This window comes from Triturus cristatus, chromosome 8 (assembly GCF_964204655.1).
Source record: "Triturus cristatus chromosome 8, aTriCri1.1, whole genome shotgun sequence".
Taxonomy (NCBI): Eukaryota; Metazoa; Chordata; class Amphibia; order Caudata; family Salamandridae; genus Triturus; species Triturus cristatus.
Window position 1 is genome coordinate 58,332,534 of NC_140591.1, and position 24,619 is coordinate 58,357,152.

Genomic DNA, 24,619 nt, shown 5'->3' on the forward strand with positions numbered 1-24,619 from the left:
CCAAGATCTGCTCACCTTCAGAAGACTCCTCAAGACCTGGCTCTTCGAGCAGTAGCAGCACCCCCCTCCCCACAGCGCCTTGAGACCCTCACGGGTAGGTAGTGCGCTTTACAAATTCATTGATTGATTGATTGATTGCGCCATGTTCCTTCTAAATTTGATGTATTTGTAATGGAGTAGTGCCATTTTATCTTTCTGTGTTTAACTTCTGTATAATTTGTTGCTTATTTTTGTTTTATTTGTAAAAAATGAAGATATGATGTGACCCATGTAGTTTTACTTGCTTTCTTTATCCTTGCGGTCTCGAGGGTGTTGTCGTGGCTACGTGGAATGCCACCACGTTCCAGCTAGCTCGCGACGACACTCAGGAGATGGTTGGTGGTCAAGCAGGCTGGATGTTTCTCTATCTGTAATGGAGCCATTAAACCAACTTTTGAAATCTACTTCTTCGATGTACATGTACTTCCTTCCACAACACATTGCTACTAAGTTTCCTATTTTCATGCATGACTAGTTAGGGTTGTAGTGTTTTTTTAATTCGATTTTTTTAGCCTGGAAGTACTGTTTTTTCACTGGGCTAAATAAGACTACAAGTTCCAGAATTCTAAGGAAAAAAAAGGAAAAAACCTGGTCCTAGGCACCAGTGGCCATTACAAAAATGTTTTCCCTCACAAGCAAAATAATTTAAGCTTACAGTTATAACTAATATTCATTGTAAACTAGAGTAAAGAACTGTAATTGGTCTCACGGGGTCGGAATTGATGAAAGAACATGGCAGGTTTCTTGTTTTAATTATTTAGTATATGGCTGGTTTTCTTAAATTGTTTACATTCAACACATTATGAAGGTTCTCTGCAACAACCTCGTAGTACTGTTTTGTATTTCTGGTGTTGTCGTTAACAATAGTACAACTTCACTCACAAAGGCCCTTTTCCAATATGGCCGCCCAAATTCCCAACCCCTGGACGGAAGCCTTAGCACAGCCTGTTTACAGTGTCCGCTGGAGACTCGTCGGCCTATCAGGTGGCAGAGTGTGCATTCCAAGCCTCACTCAAGGCTAGCACTTCCCCCACCCTTGGCCGCGAGCCGCTGGCTCGGATTGGCTGGTGTCACGGAGACGTCCCGAGCAGCTGTGAGTAAAACGGGAGGCGGTGGAATGGAATGTGGGTGCTGTGATTGTAGGGCTCGGCTCCTGGGGTGAGGTTGGATTGGGAACCCCACCCAGGTGGGAGCCCTGGGAGGTGCATGTGGGGGTTCTACGAACTTCTCTTGGTTCTACTCAATGCCACTTTACTTTCCCCGCACTGGGGGACAGCATCTTGAGGGATAGACCTGCTTTAGGAGCATTACCTCCGTTGTTTCTATGCCTTGAAAAATAGGTATTTCCGTCCTGTCCATGTCATGTGGCTTTAGTATTTGATAACTGCACTTATCTCCCCTTCTACATGGTGTAAACCTAATTCTCCGCAAATGGAAGGACCCAGACAAGATTGTTGCTTCTCAGCTTCATGTAAAAACTCCATCCACAAACCTTCCAACTCACACGGTGCCACCGTGTGACACAAGATATCGGGTCCCATCACACGGGCTCCCGGTGAGGAATCGATATCACACTGTGCCAAAAAAGAGCTGAAAACCACTGTAAATAGTGGTTTTCATGCTCGTTTCCCGAGGATTTGAACAGCCGACATCGATTAAGGGGTTGAAAACACCCCAGGACATCAGCAAGCTTTTTTTTTTTTGGGAAGAGGGTGCTTGGGATCGGGGTAGGGTTTAAAAGTGCCTTGTAGATACTTCTCGGCACGAGGTGCATCCTCCTGTGACATTGTTCTTCAAGTTGGCAGGTATGCATCCCTTGACGAGATGAATATGGCAACCTTAGGAAGGTCTTCTATTGCGGGCATGTTAAAAGACTCAAAAAGTACAGGATGGTGGAGCACTCCTCATCCTTTTGTGATACTGATTTGAAGTAAAGAGAAAATATCACTTACCTGAATGCTTGAAGTTGATTTGAGAGGCATTGTCTCGATACTATATAAGTAATATAAAAGTTGTATAGGTATTAATGGACAAACAAATAACATTAACAGTTATGGTAGTAGTTATTCCTATGTGATGAGAACTCCACTAAGGCACTCTGTCCTGAAAAAGGCATTTTCTGGATCCAGTCTCGCCATGAGGGCTGGTGTTAATGGGTCTTGTACTAGCCAGAGCATTATTTCTGACTTTGAAGGACTTTTTAAGACTATTCAAGAGGGCTCTGAATGTACGGCACTTCTATAAAACCTGGAACTACCCAAGCCATATTCATGTCAGTCACCTCATTTGATGTTAGAGCAACTGCCTTATCTGCAGGAGCTGTAGTAACAGCCAGAAGCGACATTTTTATCAGAAACTAGCTTACTGGTTCGGCTCAGAAAAACACAATTTTATGACCACCCTTTGAAGGAAACGAGCTGTTTGATTCTGAGATAAAGGAAAAGCTTCATGGAATATTTAAGAATTCCTCCTCTTCAATTGATGAGAACGTGTCAAAATCTTAATTTAAAGTACAAAGTAGCGTGCCCTGAATAGGGCCCGTCCCCCTAGGCACAACGCAATACCTTCCAAAGGTAGTTCAACTCATTAATGTCTCAACAAAAACGTCATCAATAATTTGTAATTACAGGTACCCCAGGAGCACACTACAGAAAAAGGATAATATTTCAACCATCACTAAATCTATAGGTTGTGCATGTTCATTCTATTCATCAAAATCTTAATTTACACAGCCCTCACGACGGCAACCAATGTCCTACTCTAGGAAACGGAGTTCAATAATCAACTGAAACAAAAGATTAAGACTTCTCCTGAGAATTTTCAGTGTTTCTGACTATCCTGCAGCTGGCCTACAGTTACCTGTTGGTGGGAATGAGCTTCTCCTGACTTCTGGATTCTAAGTATGGTAAAAGAGGGCTACAAATTAGAGTCCTTCACTCTGCCTCCTTCCGATTGGAAAATGTGTATGACAGGCTCCATGAATCCTATGAAATCAGCTATCCACTCTCTAATCCTGGAGGGAGCTATAGCTTGAGTTCCAAAGAGCCAACAGAGCAAGAGGACATACTAAAGAATTTTTCTAGTTTCAAAAGTAACTGGAGGATTCAGATTGACCACAGACCTAATCTACTCATACGTTTCTGAATCATTATAAAATTCAGGGGGTGGGGATGGGTAATGGTAATTTTGGGGAGAATGTTTTGAAAGCAGCAAATTGTGGAAACTAAATGGTTTTATTAATTTTGTTTACTTTACAGTCATAGGTCTGCATTCACTACTAAACTTTGATAGCATTTGATGGTTATATGTTATTACTCATAAGGTTGGGCTGCCAGCAGAGCTTTGCTGCACCTAATTAGCAGTGACTGGGACTAGGACACATACTTACTGGTATTGTTCCTTAACCTTAGTCTGTACGTCCTCATCACCGACATTACGACATACCCGCCCTCCCTGTGCTGCTGCCTCATCTAAGGATTAGTAAGAGCAGAATAAACTGTAGGTAGTTGGCACCATTATCAATGCCCATAAGAGTGGGTGGGTTCTACATCTGACTACACCTAGTTCCTTATTTTTTTATTTTTCCCCCCGTCATGTGGTGGTATCCACCTTAATAGTAATGACTGTATAGGATGTTATGGTTTAAAGATGATGAAACTTTCCATTAAGTAATTGCAACATTACATTCAGACTTTGTCTCACTATCAGCACTGTTCTAGTCACTTTCCTTGGTTGCAAGTCTTTACACTTTTTATACCCCCCCACCCCCCATCTGCCTTTTTCTCAGTAATACTTTGTGTTTATAAATGTTATCACAGTGTTGCTGAATTGGTGGATGCTAAAGGTGAACTGATTCTGATATTTGATTAAAAAGGATTCCTTTTGACAGTTTATTTCTCTTCACTAATTGGTCAAGGCTTAAAAAATTTGGCACTAAACAAATATGAATTCTAATTTTTAAAAAAATGAAAAAGAGACTTGTTTGCTGTTGAAAAGAGGACAGCCCTTTTTTTTAGGGCTGGCACAAGCCATGACCTTGTGATTTCACTAGAATTATACATATAATACTCTTACAGGAGCTTTCATCCAGCCATCTTCATATATTGATCTGTTGTGGTGTTCACGTTTTGTTTCCGCCCTCTTCACCATAGCGTATATGGCAGTGGGTCAGCCCACTTCAGCCATTGGCTAACTTCACTGTGAGTGATGGCATTCTGCTCTTACACAAATACCACATTGACAGAACATAGTTCCATGGAGTACCAGGGACTGTGGCAATGTGTGCTTTTTGAGGCCCAAAAATATTTTTGATATTTGTGCTTTTAGATCATTTTTATTTGTGGTTCTCGTGTTAGCAGAGACCTTTTCTTATAATATACTTACTCATGGGAGCTTTTTGCCAGCCCTCCTCGTTGCACGGATAACCTATTGAGCCAACGTTTGTGTATCATGAATTGGTTGCCCCAAGGAGGCCCTAAGGTCTTCTCGACTGCTGCCAAGATCTCACTGGCTTTGTCCCACAGGGCATGCATGCAGCGGCCCAATAGACGGACAGCATTAACCAACCACAATGCTAGGCTAGCAGACGAAAATGTACGCTTACCAAAAGCCTCAATCCTTTTAGACTCCCTGTCTGGAGGAGTATTGGAGAATGAATTGGGATTCACTTTATATGTTGAAGCCTGAATGACGAGGCTAATTGGAGTAGGATGTTTAGTACGAAAATCTGAATTGCCAGGCTCAGATCTTTGACACCCGCCACCTGCCTATTCACCCGCAGGCAAGAGCATGGTTTGGGCTTCAATGTACACGTGAGGGCATTGTTAAAAGGGAGCAAAGGTTTCGTTAGATAAGGCTGGCCAGGTTGCAAAATTTCTGTAAGAACATTTGTTTTGGCATCTACTGAGGCCAGCTGTACAATGCATTTCTAAAGCACACAGCTGGCTTTGCGTGTGTCCACCTGGTTCATATTCAAATCAGAAGGAGCCTAAACCGCGTCACAGAGGAACGTTTTGATCCTCTTCCTGAAAATCGCTTCGGCTGTGCAGGTTCTTAAGGCCAAGGGTAGGGCATTCCAAAGTTTGTCAGTCAGATAAGAAAAGGTGTGGCCTCTTCTTCTGGATTTAGCAATCCGAGGAGTTTGAAACAGTTTAAGATTGTTGAAGCGAAGGGGTCGGGCCTGGAGAGGGAATTTAAAACTTTGCCTAAGATACGAAGGCGCCCTGGATTTAAAAATCTTAAAAGCAAGGGTAAGGGCCTTGAACTGTATCCTTTTAGCAATTAGGAGCTGGTGAAGCTGGCGCAGGTGGTCCGAAATAGGACACCAGGGAGAAAGTTTCAAGATCATACGGGCGCAGCATTCTGAATAATCTGCAGCCAGTGTAAAAGATAAGAAGGAAGTCCAAGATATAAGCTATTGGAATAGTCCAGTTTAGACTTGCTTGATCATGGCCTGTACTACGGTCTTCTGCTGATCCACTGGAATAAAATGCATCATCCGTCTCAAGGAATGAGAGAAAACAGGAGCTAGACAATGATTTCATTTGGGGTTCAAAGGTACGTTCTGCATCAAATTTGAACCCCCAAGATTTCTGACTGCCGGGGCTGGACACCGCGCATTGCCCATCTCTGGTTGCCACCAGAAGCTGCAATCGGGTATGATTTTAGGACCAAAGAAAAGAACTACAGTCTTGTCTGAACTTAATTTCAGGATATTACCATTCATACACTGTAGAACAGAGTTAAGACATGTTTTAAGGGAACTAGGACCTCAGCTGCCCTATGAACCACCACTGCGGAGGAGGCACTTTCTCCCATTGAAGGCCGACGTGGCAAGTCAAACCCTCCCACAGGGGAGGTGTGAAGCCCACTGGCCTCTTGCAAATCCATGTGAATTTTATCGTATGTGCAATGAGAGCGGATAAAACTGTGTCCATCCTTATCCTCATCATCCCCATCCTGAGAAGTACCTGTTCAGAATTAGAGCCAAAATGACAATGGAGCCTCTGTAGGTCATAGTCCGAATTTATGATAATCGGCTGTGCTTTTGTGATTTTGTAGCGCAAAATTGGCCGAGATCGAGCTAAAGTCGGTTCAGTGTCCGGCATCGGATTCCACACTAGATTCTCTTCCGGCATTGTTGATGAAGGGCCCAGCGCAAGTCTTGGAGTGCTGGTGGTAGCTTTTAAAATAGCTGCGATGGTTCCCGAGATCGGTCCCAAAGGGTCGAATACAACCAAAGAAGGATCTGTATGTGGTAACCCTCCAGGGGACCCCTTCGGTTCATGGGGCCCAGAGGTGCGGCAGAGGGAGCCGGAGGCACACCAGGTATCCGCAGCATGGCCTGCTTAAATGCTGCCGTTGGTTGTGGAGTTGCTGATATAGTTTGAATTCAGGGTCCGCTGAGGAACCAGCTCTGCAACTGGTGATCTCTAGGATGAAGGACTCAAATCATTATGCCCTTGCACCTTCATTTTAGGTTCAGCGTGGCGAGATGAGGGTCGACTCCCGATTTGCTTTTTTAAGTTTGAGCTTGGACTTCCACTTGGACTTACTGGAGAACTTTGAGCACAGAGTTGACTGCTTGCAATAATGGCCTCATGAGGGGGAGTGACGGCATTCCCGCAACTTGGAGTGGGACATGCACAAAGGCTGCAATTTTGTTTGTTTGGCAACCTTCAGCCTCACCTTCCGGTCCCGAATCGCCTTTGGGTACACAAGGGAACATTTATCACATTACTTTGAGTCCAGGCCTGAACCTAGATGCCATTGAACCACCTTGTGCTGATCCATGACTGCCATTTATTTGTTTTCTACAGTCGTGACATGGTTTGAACCCTGTAAATTTTTGAAAGCTCCCTAGCACAATGGAATTTGATTTAGAAGTTATCAGAAGACCAACAAAATTGAGATCTCTGGATTCACATTGGAAAGCGCAGAAATAAAGAGACTGGCATAAGCACATACAGGTGGCACTTGTATGCTGTTCCGCTCTATCACTTCCGGGGCGATGCGTAGCCAAAGTCAACACCTAGTGCCGCATGCGAGCACAACTAAAGAAAAGTTTCTGGATCCAGTCTGGTGCCTGGGAGTATTTTAAGGTGAGGAATCTGCAGTTAGAAGTATCCATCAGAAACTCTCAGCAGGAGTTGGGTATTTCTTCTGTCCAAAGACTCCCAACAGGATTTGTTGGCTCCTTTTAAGATTAGTTTTTAATTTGTCTGTTCGGTAGCCGATGGTTACAGAGGGCATCCTGGGCAAGTCTAGTAGGACCAGGGCTGTCGTTTTGCCCTTAAGAAGTGGCCTTCTCTGCCCCTTTTTTAGGACTCGAGTGTGAATGTTGAGCATGTATGTTTTGCATTGAAGCTGTACCTTTTTCATTATTGTTTAATTTAAGTTTTCAGAAATCTTGTAACCAGTACAAGGTTTTGCTCTGCATTTGCAATAGATGTCTTTAATGTGACCAGTCTTGCTGGAGTCAGTGTGACTTAGGCCTTTGAGTTCCTTTCCCTTTATGGTGTTTCTTTTTTGAAAGAGCATGTTCTGAATTTAATGATTGGGGGGCACTAAAGACTGAGAACGATCTCAAGTTTAGAGTTTGCTTGTCTTCGATTCCCTTAAGGGTCCAGGGTTTTAGTCAGTTCAGGGGAGAGCAGTGTTTGATATTTCTATGAGATTTGACTCTATTTCATGTTTCCCTGCTTTTCTGGTGGTGACCTGGCATATTCTGGTTATTGTTCTAATCGTACAGCAGTTCATATCTGTGCGATTGTGCAGCCGCAGTCGTTTGTCCTTGTGGTGCCGGCGACTCCTTCCCACATAGTGAGACGATGGGAAATGGTTTACACGGAGGCAAGTGCTCGCATTAGTTTCCACTGCTCTCGTCTTGCTGTATTCAGCTGCCAGGATGTAGACACATATATCCAACTTTAGCATGCCATTCCCAATGGGTGGTGTCAGTGTTTATATCTTCTGCCATCAGGAGCAGATAGTGAGGTGGGTCGTGGCATGCAGCACTCTGTTGGCACCAGCCGGGAGGGTTGCTGTTGGGTTTGGCCCCACCACATACCAGTATTTCAGCAAATGTCACTTGTTCAGGGCAATATTCCATCTAGATTATTCACATATAAAGGTCATCTTTAGGAATCTCGGCCCCATCCCTGTATAATGGGAGCTCTCATCTGCCTTAATTGAGCCCTTCCCTTGCATATTGGGGGCATGATGGTCCTCACCTCCGGCTTAATAAGGAGCTTGAAATCCAGTATTTGTAAAGCGCAAGCAATTACCTGAGGGGTGTCAAGGCGCTGGGGGCCGTCGGGAAGATTAAGCAAGCTATTGCCCAGAGTCACATGGTTCTGGGCTTACCTGCCGCCGGCACCGGGGAACGAACCGTGAGCCCCTGTGTTTCGGAGTCAGGCGCCCTAGCCGCTGCACCACACCTCTTTCACTTGGCATGAAGGTTGCTATTCTTACTATATTTTTGGCATGTGTGACATTATGGTGTCCGCACTTGGCATGATGGCTTGCACCCAGAGAGTATTGTGAGCCTCTGCATAATGGCTGTTCTTGACATCTTATGGATATCTGTAGCATAACTGGCATATTGTGGGTATCATTAGCACAGTAGCCTCATCCCAGGTGTGATGGTGGTGTTTGCATTATTTTGGACATTCCTTGTGGGTATGTCTGGCATCACTGTACCCTTCCTTAGCATATAATCAAGGCCGTACTTGGTATATTGTGGATGTCCTTCCATTGATGGTGTCTACTCCATTCCAGAATGCTGGCCTTAGCGTAATGGTGTCCTTCTTAGCTAATTGGTGGTGTCCTGTTATGATTATTCCCACCATAATTCTAGCGATGCTTGCCATTATGTAGGCCTCTTTGGCATATTGAGCCCATCCCAGGTATAATGGGACCATGATGTACCGTGGGCGTTCTTGACCCAATTGTGCTCCTCTCCACCCCAGCGGTGGTGGTCATCCCTGACATACGATGGGCGTTCCTGGAATTTGATGTTGAAACATAGACATGTAAAGCCAGACTGTGTCCATGTGTGGCAGTAACATGCATGAGTACTTGATGCGTGGAGATCAAAGATCTAACTAAAAATGAAATGCAATTATTTTGAGAGACTGACATATTTGTTTTTGGGAGTCAGAAATATTTATTAAAAATGAAGTGCTTGTTGTAACGAGCCAATGCATGATGACAAGGTGTGATCGTGTTTCCAAATTGTTTTGAAAGTTGATATTAAAGTGATAATTCATACTAATTTTTGGAGACTTATTGTTGATGTTTCCTTGGTGACCGATGACACTACAGGCTGTAGCAGTTATTTCATTATTTGTTTGAAGGCATTTCAACATCAATATTAATAGAACTTAGACATTATCACTACAGTTTGCTGAAGGTTGGGTTTGTAAGTTTTTCGTGATATGCCTGTTGAGATCACTGTAATGTGAAGGTGGATTTGCTGCTTGTCTGTAAGATCTGTCTAGCTTCGCTCGCTGAGATTGTGAGGTTTGTCCAATCACAAAGGAGGGACTGAGGACTTTTTAGACAGGTCCAGCATACATGCACTAACAATAATGAAGATACTAAAGGTATGCTGTTCGTAATATCGAGACCGGGTAAAACTGGTTTTATGTGGTCAAGAAGTGTAGGAGGATGAGGATTCCTCCTCTTGGAATATAGGGCCCTCACACACCCGACAAGGTGTCATGCTTCATCATATGGGCTGCTCCTCGTCAGGTCGGCGCTGCAATTCCTGACAGGCTCCCTATGAAGGGCTCTTTGGCGGAGATCTTTTATTCCAAATGCCGTTTGGTGCCGTGGGGGTGAGGGGCCTAATTAGTGTAGATGAAAGTGTGGAGGTGTATAACCTGAAAGAAATTTTAAAGCCGGTAAGGGAGTACCAGCAAAGACTATTTTAATCAATGGGTCTCCCACCCTGATTAAAAGAAACAAAGGTGCATGTCTGAGATTATGTCTCAGGCAGGGTGCTCTATTGTGCGGTCAAAGCGATACCAAAGGGGATGATGGACGGAGCGTTTGAGCAAATCAAACACTCACCCCCAGTCAACTGATCTGGGTTTAATCCATCATCATTCTTTAGTTCACTCCACCACCCCAGTTCAGACATGGCCATATGCAAATCAGTCTGACCCTGTGCCTCATGGGAACAGTCCAGCCCGAACTGCCAAGCCATGTCTTCCCTGGACCGGAAACAAGCATCTTGGGACTGGTTTTGGGTTCATAACCCTCATCAGCCAGGCTATCTTAAATCCAGTGGCAAAGTGAGCAAGGGACCCACTCCTGGGCATACCCTGGCAACTTAGGGCGAACAAAGCGATACTGTTGTTTTTGCATTTGTCACCCCGAGTAGGAAGGGTATGCCCAGACGTGGGTCCCGTGCTCTCCATGCCACTGGAATCAAGCTATCCTGGCTGAAGAGGGGCGAAACCCCAAACCCTGTCCTAGGATGCTTGCTTCCAGTCCAGGGAGGACCTGGCTTGGCAGTTCGGGCTGGACTGTTCCCATGAGGCACAGGGTCAAGACTGATTTGCATATGGCTGGGTTCAAACTGTAACGGCATGGCGAGCAAAAAAACGATGGATTTAGGCCCAGATTTCTGTACTGGGGTGAATGTATGACATTGTTCTGCATTCTGTCCATCAACTGTTGTTTTTGCTATTGTGCGGTCAACATGTTTCTCGCCTGGTAGTTAAAAAATCTGGTGGCGATTCATTGTGACCTAATCAAATCTATCTACACGTGGGTGGTTGTATGGTGTGATCTACCCTTTTACACCAACCTAACACATGCTATGTGTAGTACCTGATAGCATATGACCAACCTGTTAAAGGAATAAAAAGTTATTAGAATCAGATGTACCAGTATAAACAAAACTCTCGTGTTCCCTGTGTGACAAGCTCAGAGCACACAGTGCCGATGACTAAAAACATGCGTAACGTGAGTGCCATGTGAGTGACTCTCGCAAACATTATATCGTGAGGATTACACAGGCGCATCTGGTGGAACACCACCATAGTTGCAGAAGGAATTGAAGAACTCACCCTAGTTGGGTTTTTCTATCTACTTCATCGATACCCGGCAGGTATCTCACAAAGTTTATACATGGCAGCTTTTGAAGGGAACTTAATCTTCATAGATTCAAACCCCTACTGCACCAATCTTCTCCTTTGGAAGAGGTTTATTGATTACATTGTCATTATCTGGTCAGGCGATATGAGTACCTGCAAAGAATTCTGTAACTGGATTAATACTTTAAACTCCTACCTGAGGTTTACCAGTTCTATATCTCACACTCCGATCCCTTTCCTTGACCTCACCATCAAATTGACAAAGGGCAACCTCAGCACAACAGTCTACAGAAAATCTACAGACCGCAGCAGCCTGTTGTTATTTAGTAGCCACCATCCACGTTCATTAAAGGAGAACTTACCCTATGGTCAAGTTTTGAGGCTGCGAAAAAATTGTAGCAGCCTAGAGAATTACAAAACTGAGGTAGACAACTGGCTATTAATTTGAGCAAACGAAAACACCCACAACGTAACATTGCGCTTGTTGGAAAACGAGGCAGCATCTGTGAGGCCTGCACAAATAACATGACTACATTTGTCCTTCACTGGGAACCAAACACCCAATTGTAGCGCCTGACTCTCAGAGGGTAGCGTTGCAGAGCAGTCTGAGGCTTACTCAAGGGAGGTGGTGTGGGCTAGTAATCGCCATTTGCAGGTGCACAAAAATAACACTCAATAATTGATTGTCCAGTCTGTACTTTGCTTTATAAAAGTAAGAGTACATTTATTAAACACACACACTACTCAATACTATGCACCAATTTACAAATATACATAAGCTGTTGGAATTACTTTGTGACATTGCATAACATCTCCACCCCTCCCGCAAAGGGGGGGTGGGGTCTAGTACCACTACTTCCATGTATGCACATCAACTTGCCCCCAATGCAGATAGTTGAACATTACCTGGAGCGAGGGCCCTGCGCACTGGCACCATCCCAGTGGCGACCCACCCCATTACCTCAACAAGCATTAAAAAGGGGTAAACCTGCCTTGGTGACACATGGCCCTGACTGAGCATCTCCCACTGACCATAAAGTATGCACCTCTATATCTTAAGGGCTAGCAGTCTGGGGACTTCACCTAAGCGCAGCAGCAAGAATCCATGTTTACGCACACTTTAGTATGACAGTACTCATCACCTTGGTTGATCATTTGAATGCATTGCAATTACAGCCCCTAAAGGCATCACAGATGAAATCACAGGATTGCGCATATACAGCCAGACACCCTAGCAGGACTGTCTGGCAACATAGCCCCACTTGGCTTATGACATCTCCTTACACATGTGACTTACAGTCCTTCAAAAGAAGTACTCCTGGCAACTACACTTCTCCTGCAGTGCGCCTCTTCACTTTAAAAGGAATCACAGGTAAAAGCAGGGGGTTACGTAAATACAGCCAGACCCCCTAGCAGGAAGGTCCAGCAACATAACTCCATTTAGCTTAACATCACCTTACACTGGTACTTCACTTTACACATGTGACTTTCAGTCCACCTAAAAAGAAATAACCAATAGTAAATGCATTTCGGGGCAATTACACCACTTCACTTCCAGGGGATGCCCTTCTCCAGACATCCCCAACTCAGCCCTTCACTCCATGATGCACTTCATAGTACACCCCCAGCTGTAGAACATAAGTTCCAGCCTAGAAGGTGTTAAAGGCTGGCTGAGCCCTTGAGGGGTTATTCTTTCAGATGCCCCGTGAAACTTATGGGTGGACTGTTCTTCTTTATGCTGGGGGAGACTGCGGTGCTCCTGCAGCCCCCCTGCACCCCTTTTCACACATGAGGGTGACTCCCTCCTCTGGGGGCCACCAGGCACCAAAATGGCAGATTTCTTCGTGCTGGGGGGGAGGAGGGGGGGCGAGACTGCGCTCCTCCAGCAGCTCCCACTGCACCTTTTCACGAGTGAGGGTGACCCCCCTCCTCTGGGGGCCACAAAGCACCAAAACGGCAGATTTCCAAATGCCTGGCGAGGCATTATGGGGCGCTTCATGCTCCTCTTCACCAGCCCCAGCCACTGGGAACACACTCCTCCGCCCTCTGGGTCTCTGATTCAGCAGGGTGCTGTCTTCACTGGCTCCCTGCGCCAGCCTTTCGCTTGGCTCTCCTTCGTGGCCTCTCTTCTCCCTGCGCAGAGGCCACTGCTCCTGCGCACCGGTCCTGGGCTCTTCTTCTGGTGCTGTTAGGGTCCTGGGGGCAGTCAGGGGGTCTCTCCTTCCAACTGCCTATTGCGCCATGCTCCAGCACCTTCAGCCTCAGCAGACCACACCCCAGAGAGACTTCTCTTCCTGTGCAGGCACTTTTTAAAAGTTGAGTAGGGGGCTGGCAGGAAGTCTCTGTTGGTCCTATCAAACAGCGACACATCACGTCCCTGCCCCTGCTCCCTCCTTCTTGTCCAGCGTCTGGGCTTGTTCAAAATGGTGTCGTACAGGGTTTCTGGCCACATGTCTCTGAAGCCCCTTTCGCCCACGCTGCCTTCCTCCTTGGTGCAGCCTGGTGCCTGGCACCCAGTGACAGCAGTTGATGGATTGGCCTGTAGCCCCTCCCATCTTCTATTCGTGGAGAGGAGGCCCTAGCTTGTAGAATACAGGTTATCAAGCCATCCAGCTGAGGTCAGTCCTCAGCCTGGGTCTGGTCCTGGCTGTCTCAGAGAAATATGACAGTTCCGGATGACCCAAAAGCAGTACAAATATGACTTTGGACTCTGCAGAATACTTCTTTTCACATTTGCTACATTGGACTTAAGTGCGTGTCTGGAATCTGTAGGCCTAACGGAAGTTAATCTAGCCATGGGCCCCACATCCCCATAGGGGAATAATGAAGTGAAAACACAGTAAAACACACTGACTTTCCCTGGCATGTTTCTTTTCAGTGTATAAAGCCTATTTCATGTCACCACCCAATACTGCATAAGTCCTGCGACACCATTCACTTTGTAGCTGCTCCTGGACTGCGCACGCTAGGAATCTCCCCTACGCAGCCCGTACACGTGTGCACACGCATGTACACATATGTCTGCATGTAACCAGCCCGGTGTCCCTTACTCCAGCTGCTGAACAGTGGCCTGGTCAAGCCAGGGGAACACCAGTAAAATCCCCATGCAGTCTCTTACATCCTGAGTTCACTGTGGGTGAGTCCCAACTTATGAGGCTCCCCCACAGTAAAAGCTCAACAATTAGGTGCTCAAAAAGCGAAAAATCCGGGCGGCCCATAGTGTCAGAACCACCTTCTAACAGCGCTCTAAAAAAAAAGAGCTAGGAACAACAACTGCGAGGCTCTACTTGAACCTAGAGAGAAAGAATAAACTGAAACTCTCACATGTGTTACCACTTGCACACCTGATTCCAACAAAATCAGGCATGTGATTAAAAAACACTGGAGCATATTGAACACAGGGTCCTTGGAACTAGACATTCCTAGATTTGCATTCAAGCGCACGAAGAATCTTAAAGATATGCTAATACATACGAGACCTAAGCCACAGAAAGAGATGTCACAACGGCAATTGTGGGACATGCCGCCAGTTCAGGGCCACTACCCAATGCGGAACTTATACAGTATGTGCATTCACCAAAGCCATAACCTTTTCACACTCTTTCATATGGGAAATACGTGCACACACTAACTGCAATACATCCAACTGTATCTATATGATCACCTGCCCATGTGATCTAAGGTATATAGGTATGACCACCAGATCTGTGAAATCACGCATCTCAGAACATCGTAGTAATTTCCGATGTTCCCAAGCTCAACACAAAAATGTGTACACATTTTTCCCAACTTCAACATTCGCCTGACTCCCTGCGATGGGTAATACTACAGGCGTACCTCAAGATTTACAAAGGAGCCCTGTTTGCGAAAGAATAGAGATGGGTCTATCGTTTATCAACCAGCACACAAGGGTTAAATGAAGATATTCCCTGGAGCACATTAAACACTTGACACGCTTAGATACCGATAATGCAAAACGTTTTATCATGCCAGTACAAATAAACTCACCCCAGAGTATGTATTAGCACTACCCCTAACCATACATGAGGTAATACAGAAGCGCAAACGATAGAGTGATTCACACCACTGATACAACTATGGATTATATCAAGGCTTAAGTTTCTCAAATATGTGGCATACACGATAATATAACACGCAATAAATCACACTAACCGCTCCATACCACCGGGTAAACTCATAACCATTCCAAGATGGCGGTCATTTTTTACCAGGATTAAACATCTTCCAAGATGGCCCCATGTATTTCTGCAAAAGCTGTAGCAGTCTAGTGCAGGCTGTGAATCGACCGGAAGGTTCCCGCCACTTCCACTTGAGTCACTCACAGTATTTAAACAAGCCTGCTGGACGTCCCGGCACCTCCCAATACCGGCAGAAGAGGGTAGGTAGGCCGGCCTTTTGAGGACTTTGCAAAACTTGAGTACACTATGGCACAATACACTTTGCTCTTGTAGGTAATATTGATCAGATACCCGTATTGTTTGCCCATACATTGGGAAGCCTCAGCCGCTGTATAACTAGTCTGCTCAACATAACGCTAGACGCCCACACATCTGACAGCCCCATCGCAAAAAAAAAAATTCAGATTATTTATAGGCCAGATATGCTATACCTACACCAATACTAGTGCTGTTATTTTGAAGCAAATTAATACTTACTCAACTCATGCCCAGGCTGTTGGTGGTAGTGGCGAAGCACGTTACTCACCGTATTTTATTGTCCACCCCTAGTAACATTGTTACTAGTTTGAAAGACTCCTGCATTGCTTAACGCACATTAATCACATAGTTTATGTGATTGTAATGGCTGGATTTTCTGTTTAGATGGGATCAGCCCCCAGGGGCCCCTGTGACCCAGCCAAAACGTACTCACCTTCCCTTCTTAGATCGTATTTACAATGGGTAGATATAAAGATGAATATACAGGTCGCACCTAAGAATGGGGAATGACAATATACATATATGGATTTTCTACAATATCTTATTCACATCAGTTGGCCTCGCGGTCGCCCTGACCCAGACCGTTCTACCCTAGGGCAGATCTGACACGCAATCCGGCGTGTCTACACACGGGCCTGCAGAACCCAATGCTCCCTTTTCCAAATCGTTCGCGATCCTGCGAAACTTACACGGCGGTATCCCTCCCGCCGCTCTCATTTACACACGGGCTGCAATCCGGCAGCCCTACACGCTGGTAATCCTCCCCAGCGCTCTCATTAACGCCGCATATCAACGACGACCACATTCCTATGAAACATTATTAGGATGATATCTTAGCAATCTACTTAGGATAAAACTAAAATAATAACTTTGGATATGGATTCAGATTATATAGTGTACTCCGTGCTTACGACATCAAAGGTCCACTCACTCCCTCTTTATTTGATAACTATTCGTCTGATCGGGATTTCTCATCCGTTCGTCTAAACAGTGCTCAACTAGGAGCATCATTTACCAAGATTGGACACAAGAACCAGGTACACGATAATTCTATATGAATTAGGGCATTTATTAACCATAAACATAAATCACATTACTATGCAGCATTACATTTGCACAAGAAATAAAAGAGAAAGATTAGGGTGCACGCACTATAAGAATCGGTCGGACTTCACCTGGTTAATGGGAAATCGGGACTCGGCAGTCATCTAGGCTCCTGTCTCGTCTCTGGGTCCTGGCTCGCCTTGCAGTCACCCTCAGCCGTCACAAGTACACGTCTGCACTGATAGGCTCAAACTCGTCTGCTCTCCCTCAGGACCTCGGAACCTTGCTGTTAATTAGCTACCGTCTCTCTCTCTCTCTGGGTTAGTGCGCTCCGCGCCACTTCTCGTTCAGTCTATCTTCAGAGAGTTTCGGTCTTAAATCTTTCTCCGACTTCAAAGATGGCGACTTGTCCACCATGAAAATGAATAATGGCAGAGATGCTAACGGCTAGATGCCGCCTACGGACTGACTGACTGAAAGACTAACACCTTTGCTAATATCAAAAGCCCGTTCCTTCATGGAAATTCACGGCCAGTAACCTGCCGCCCACCAAATTCTTGTACCTCCCCGTACCAAGGACACTTTCCCAGCTGGCCAGCCTGAAGTTGTGTCTTCGGAGTGGAGAAAAATACATTCCTTCGATAAGGGTCAGCCTGAACCGGTTCTCTCCAAGCGAACAACAGCTTAAAACTAAAACATCACTTTTAACCTAGAAAGCCTTCTCGAGCTACCAGGCAGAAAGCAAAATGGAGTCTGTCTCGCTTAAGGCCTACGGAGCCCATAATATGCATAGCTCCATAAGAAACAGATCGGCATGTTAGCAAATGAGTAAATCATGACTAATACTTATATATCTAACCCCTCACTTAAATTCATAAGCCTTACTCTAAGAGAAATGGCACGAAAATGCCCTTATATCTGTAAGACAAGGTCCCTGTTTATCGGCCTAATCCCTATGCTATGGGGGTGATAGGCTGGAGTCACTCTCCATCATTCTCCTTCTCCAGAGAGCTGGCAAAAAGACAGCCATAACATTACACCCCTTGACTCCAGTCTATTAACCAATAACTAAATGGAGCTAACGTCAGTAGATGAATAATATGAAACAAAACTAACTGATCTACGACTCTTCGTAAGTTTAAAAAATTGTAGCAGGGAAGGGACACACTGGATAAAGCAGCAAACGCTATAAGGATGCAGACAATAATAATAACCCCTCCCAAAATTTGTCGTAAAAAATGCATGTCAGGGAGCCAGTTAAAAAGCCAAGCAAAGAAACCCTGATCTATGTGTTCTCTAATTTCTGCAGTCAAGTCGTGGAGTTTATTAATATGGGACTGGATATCTTTAGAATGGTCAGACAAATTAAAACAGCATAGACCTTCAAATTCAGAGCATTCATGCCCGTATTTTAACAGCAAATAATCGATGGCCGCACGATTTTGCAAAATAGCTCTACGTTCACCTTGGGAATCTAACAATAAATCTGACAAAACAGTAGAAGTTTGGTTGATCGACTTGACCATCCAGCAGGCCATCTTGCCTATTGTTTTAGCATTATAAACGGCTAATGCAGGAACACCAATAATAGAAAAAGACAAACCAAGATATTCTGATCTGGAAAAAAGATGAACAGAGGAATCACAGTCGTCATGTAAGGACATTGAGTCACGAACAATACGGGAATGTGAAGGAGGATGTGAAGAAAACATTAGCAAACTTAATCTAGTGATGGCACACGGGCCACCAGAAATATTCGCAGGAATATAGGGCCAAGATGAATTCCCGCATGAAAAGAGCCATCCAGCTGGTAACAACATTGAACGATAATGGCTAGTGGCTACAACTAAACTGTTGCAAGTCATATTGTTCTTCACTGAAAAACATGAATTAGGAAGTCTTTTTGTACAAAGCAAACGTTGATGAAATGAAAAAGTAGTAGCGGCTTGGAGTTTCAACCGCAGACATTCAGAGATGGCCTTAGGATTGCAGGTCATCATAAAGCAAAGGTCACCAGGGGTAATATTAAAAGTAGTAATTCTGGAATTAATAAGGACATCCTGGTCTGGAAGAAGAGTACATGAGGGACAAAATTCATGGGCCAAGAAGTCGCCCAAAATGACATTAGGTCGGGCATAGGACACATTAAATACATGATGAAGGGTTTCAGTAGATGCAGGGACAGCAACCAAACAGGTCGATAAGATGTCAGTAACCGATTTCATGGGGGTAAGGCAAAAATGCGGAGAGTTCGTCACTCGCTTCGCGAGTGTGATCCAAAAATTGGAGGACTTCTGCCACGCGGATCGCGTGGCTCTTGTTATCCCATCACTCGGCGTCGGTAGATGCTCTCCTCTCCCGGCGTAGCAAGCCAAAAGGAGTCCAACGACGACACATCCTGCAGCAGCAGTCCAAAGAATGATCTAAAAGAATACAAACACAGGCCTTAATCATTCTCGTAAATAACATTTGTCAGCTGGGACAGCTTCCCAGCCATCTTTCCCTGGCTTCATCACCAGAACGGTGTTGTCATGACCGGTCGCAATAATATCAGCCTGTTCAGGAGGATTTTTAGGCGATTGCACCCATATTTTAGCTCCAGGAAGATCAGACGATCCGAAGCCTTTTTGTCCACGCACAGTTAGCAACGTTGGGGCAGAGCCTTTTTTGATCTCACCACTGAAGACAGGCATAATCAATAGTTGAGCAACACGGTCAGACTTTTTGATAAACAAATCCATCTCACTGCTATTAAGCAAGAGAACCTTAATCTCTCCCTGATAATCACTGTCGATCACACCACCAAGGACTTGAACACCTTTCAGGGCCAGGCCAGATCTAGGGGCAATTAATCCAAAACTACCGGCAGGTATAGAGACACCTATGCCAGTTTCAACAATTATTCGATCTTTTCCTGGGAAGTGTACATCATTTAAAGCATGCAGGTCGAGGCCTGCGGAACCTGAGGTTGCTCTACATGGAGCCAAAGCACCGGGGGTAATTTCCCAATATGTGACAGTGGTAGCAATAGAATTAGGTTTCGCATCAACATGTGGAGGAAACAAACGCATCAAAGGAGATTCAGCATGCAACAAAGGACGGTTATTCAGAATTAATAAAGCTCACCAAGCTGACGAACAGACTCAAGCACAGCAGACAAAGGATTGCCAGTTTGATTAATCAACAATGTCATCATGACCTGCTTGTAAGCAACAGGAGAAGTACGTATAATGCGGTTACGCACGGAAGATGTTAACAAACCATCCAATAACCTGTCAGCAGTACTAAGGAAGATACAAGTTTTCATGACTTCTTCCTTTAAACGTTGCGACGCATCGCGCAGAGTGTACCACGGCTTGTCGTCAGAGGGCCAATCAGACTCTGTTGGATATTTATGATTACAGCCATCAGACGCAAGCTGGAGCAAAGAAGTTTGGACATTACCATTAAAATTCCGAAAATGGTCCTGAATAGTAGAATCAGAACTCAAAGAGCAAAATCGTAAGCAATCAACAGCATCGAGCAGAATACCGGAAGCGCCAAGCTCATAAAGACGCACCATCCAGGTAAGCAAGGCCTCACCAGGCCGTTGTTTAAATCGTTGCAGGATGTCACTAATCTCCTGCTGAGTAAAATCTTCAATACAGTCAAGAGGGATACCACCCGGATTACCAGGGGCTTGTTGTAATTTCCGTCGAAAGATCGGATGAGCAGAAACTGCGGGAAGAGCTTCCGAGGAAGCCCGCATCTTAGATTTAACAGAACAATCAGGGCAAGCTACGTCATCCGCACGGGAAGAACGAGCACGGTCAGAATCGGGAGTCAAATCAATGCATGAAGCAGATTTACAATCACGTCCGGAGCGAGAAGACTCGCGCTTGTCACCCTCCTCTGCCGAGGAGTCAGAAGTATGAGAATCCCAGATATTACCGTCCCACTCATCGGGGTTCCAATCCATTCCAGCTTTCGCTACAAGCATACGCACTTTGCGGGACGACACGCGCCCACGACGATGTTTGTATTTATATCGTGCAATACGGACCGCAGCTCTTTCGGCAATGGTCTGATATGTTTCAAGTTTGTCGGCAAGCAGTTTATTTTGACAACGTAAAAGAGTATGCGCATTTTGCAACTCAACACACCGTCCTTCCGTATCTTTAAATTGTTTCTGTAGTTGAACAAACTTCTCATGCAAAATTCTGTATGCATTAAGAATAATCCATCCTCTGCGTCCTAAAATAGGAAGCTCATCGCCTTTCACTATTGGCGCTTTCTGTAGGCATGAAATCACATCGGCAGGCTCCGCCTGCTCCAAGCATGAAGACCAATTTTCACTCAAACCAGTAGAATCAGCCCACTCACGGGCTAAAGCCTCATAAGGCGTAGACTCCCAGCCGGGAATCTGAATCGGTAATTTGAAAACCGACGGAGATTTTTTCGGAAACATATTAACACGCAAAAAATTATATACACAATTATAAACAAAATTTTATACGTACAAGCCGAGCGCAAACCAACGAGATCAAAACAAAACAATGCACACAGGCTTCGTAAACAGTTCGTGACGCCAGATGTAATGGCTGGATTTTCTGTTTAGATGGGATCAGCCCCCAGGGGCCCCTGTGACCCAGCCAAAACGTACTCACCTTCCCTTCTTAGATCGTATTTACAATGGGTAGATATAAAGATGAATATACAGGTCGCACCTAAGAATGGGGAATGACAATATACATATATGGATTTTCTACAATATCTTATTCACATCAGTTGGCCTCGCGGTCGCCCTGACCCAGACCGTTCTACCCTAGGGCAGATCTGACACGCAATCCGGCGTGTCTACACACGGGCCTGCAGAACCCAATGCTCCCTTTTCCAAATCGTTCGCGATCCTGCGAAACTTACACGGCGGTATCCCTCCCGCCGCTCTCATTTACACACGGGCTGCAATCCGGCAGCCCTACACGCTGGTAATCCTCCCCAGCGCTCTCATTAACGCCGCATATCAACGACGACCACATTCCTATGAAACATTATTAGGATGATATCTTAGCAATCTACTTAGGATAAAACTAAAATAATAACTTTGGATATGGATTCAGATTATATAGTGTACTCCGTGCTTACGACATCAAAGGTCCACTCACTCCCTCTTTATTTGATAACTATTCGTCTGATCGGGATTTCTCATCCGTTCGTCTAAACAGTGCTCAACTAGGAGCATCATTTACCAAGATTGGACACAAGAACCAGGTACACGATAATTCTATATGAATTAGGGCATTTATTAACCATAAACATAAATCACATTACTATGCAGCATTACATTTGCACAAGAAATAAAAGAGAAAGATTAGGGTGCACGCACTATAAGAATCGGTCGGACTTCACCTGGTTAATGGGAAATCGGGACTCGGCAGTCATCTAGGCTCCTGTCTCGTCTCTGGGTCCTGGCTCGCCTTGCAGTCACCCTCAGCCGTCACAAGTACACGTCTGCACTGATAGGCTCAAACTCGTCTGCTCTCCCTCAGGACCTCGGAACCTTGCTGTTAATTAGCTACCGTCTCTCTCTCTCTCTGGGTTAGTGCGCTCCGCGCTACTTCTCGTTCAGTCTATCTTCAGAGAGTTTCGGTCTTAAATCTTTCTCCGACTTCAAAGATGGCGACTTGTCCACCATGAAAATGAATAATGGCAGAGATGCTAACGGCTAGATGCCGCCTACGGACTGACTGACTGAAAGACTAACACCTTTGCTAATATCAAAAGCCCGTTCCTTCATGGAAATTCACGGCCAGTAACCTGCCGCCCACCAAATTCTTGTACCTCCCCGTACCAAGGACACTTTCCCAGCTGGCCAGCCTGAAGTTGTGTCTTCGGAGTGGAGAAAAATACATTCCTTCGATAAGGGTCAGCCTGAACCGGTTCTCTCCAAGCGAACAACAGCTTAAAACTAAAACATCACTTTTAACCTAGAAAGCCTTCTCGAGCTACCAGGCAGAAAGCAAAATGGAGTCTGTCTCGCTTAAGGCCTACGGAGCCCATAATATGCATAGCTCCATAAGAAACAGATCGGCATGTTAGCAAATGAGTAAATCATGACTAATACTTATATATCTAACCCCTCACTTAAATTCATAAGCCTTACTCTAAGAGAAATGGCACGAAAATGCCCTTATATCTGTAAGACAAGGTCCCTGTTTATCGGCCTAATCCCTATGCTATGGGGGTGATAGGCTGGAGTCACTCTCCATCATTCTCCTTCTCCAGAGAGCTGGCAAAAAGACAGCCATAACAGTGATATGCTCTAATTTTTTTTTCTTTTAATCCACAACCCACGCAGAACACAAGGAAATTCCTTGTGAGATACCTGCAGGGTATCGATGAAGTAGATAGAGAAACCCAACTAGGGTGAGTTCATCAATTCCTTCTGCAACTATGGTGGTGTTCCACCAGATGCGCCTGTGTAATCCTTACGATAAAATGTTTGTGAGAGTCACCCACATGGCACTCACGTTGCGTATGTTTTTAGTCATCACCACTTTGTGCTGTGATCTTATCACACAGGGAACACAAGATTTTTGTTTATACTGGTACATCTGATTCTAATAACTGTTTTATTCCTTTACCAGATTGGTCATATGCTATCAGGTACTACACATATCATGTGTTAGGTTGGTTTAAAAGGGTAGATCACACCATACAACCACCCATATGTAGACACATTTTATTAGGTCCTAACGAATCGCCACCAAATTGTTTAAGTACCAGGCGAGAAACATGTTGACCGCACAATAGAGCGCTCTACCTGAGACATCTCAGCCATGCGCCTTTGTGTCTTTTAATCAGGGTGGGAGACCCATTGATTAAAATAGTCTTCGCTGGTACTCCCTTACCTGTTTTAAAATTTCTTTAAGGTTATACACCTCCACACTTTCATCTACACTAATTAGGCCCCTCACCCCCACGGCACCAAACGGCATTTGGAATAAAAAATCTCCACCAAAGAGCCCCTCATAGGGAGCCCGTCAGGAATTGCAGCGCCGACCTGACGAGGAGCAGCCCATATGATGAAGCATGACACCTTGCCGGGTGTGTGAGGGCCCTATATTCCAAGAGGAGGAATCCTCATCCTCCTACACTTCATGACCTCATAAAACCAGTTTTCCCTTGTCTCGATATTAGGAATTGCATACCTTTTGTATCTTCATTGTAAGGTTTGTGTCACTTTACATTTTTCTACTCTGTCCCTCCAAACTATGTTCTCTATAAGCGAAAAGAAATGACTGAAAATCTTCTTGGAAGGGACAGTTTTGAGACACGAAACCTAATGAAGTGTAGAAATGAAGACAGATGGTTTGTACTTTTTGTAAAATAAGCTACATGAACTTCCTTATCCAATTTTTTACCCCAGGCAGTTACTGCAACTGTATAGTCCTCTTTATGGCAAACGTGCTGCTGCTGAATTTTGCGCTGTTTTGCCACCACTTTTTCAAAGTTTTCTTCTTCAAATTCAGCCGCACCCCTGAGGAGGAGCTTTTGAACATTTCAGTAATGCACCTTCCAGGCCTGTGGGTGTTTGACAGTTTACATGAGAACTATGCTGTAAAATGCACTGTTTGATAGGAACCAAAGCTTTTCAAGGAGAACCAACTAGTCATTTTGTTGGAACTCACTTTAGGAGTTGTTGTCATCTACATGCTCGACTCTTGGAAATGATTTCCTACACTTTGGTCCTTCTTTAAGCCACTGCTTTTGTTGTTGCACAACTTATTAACAGTGCTATGTAGCTAACTACGCCACTGTTATCCTGTCTTGAATTAACAGAATCCTTAACATACAAATTCTGTTCAAAGTTGCAGCCTCTGCAGCAAAGCAGTCCACCAGCTGCCTTTTCTGGATGAAGAGATGTATGCATGTGACTTATTTAGTCTGCAAATTAATGTCAGTGGATCTTTTCAAACCCTTCTGCAGGGATCT

The 24,619-nt window shown here is 44.9% G+C and overlaps 1 protein-coding gene across 1 annotated transcript in view; it reads left to right on the top strand.

The window, feature by feature from the left end:
* Nucleotides 1–995: 995 nt before the first annotated feature.
* TRIM45 (tripartite motif containing 45) overlaps nucleotides 996–24,619 on the top strand; it is a 93,268-nt gene continuing 69,644 nt past the window's right edge. The window contains exon 1 of the mRNA XM_085620972.1: nucleotides 996–1,132. The gene's annotated coding sequence lies outside the window, so the exon portion shown is untranslated. The remainder of the gene's footprint in view (nucleotides 1,133–24,619) is intronic.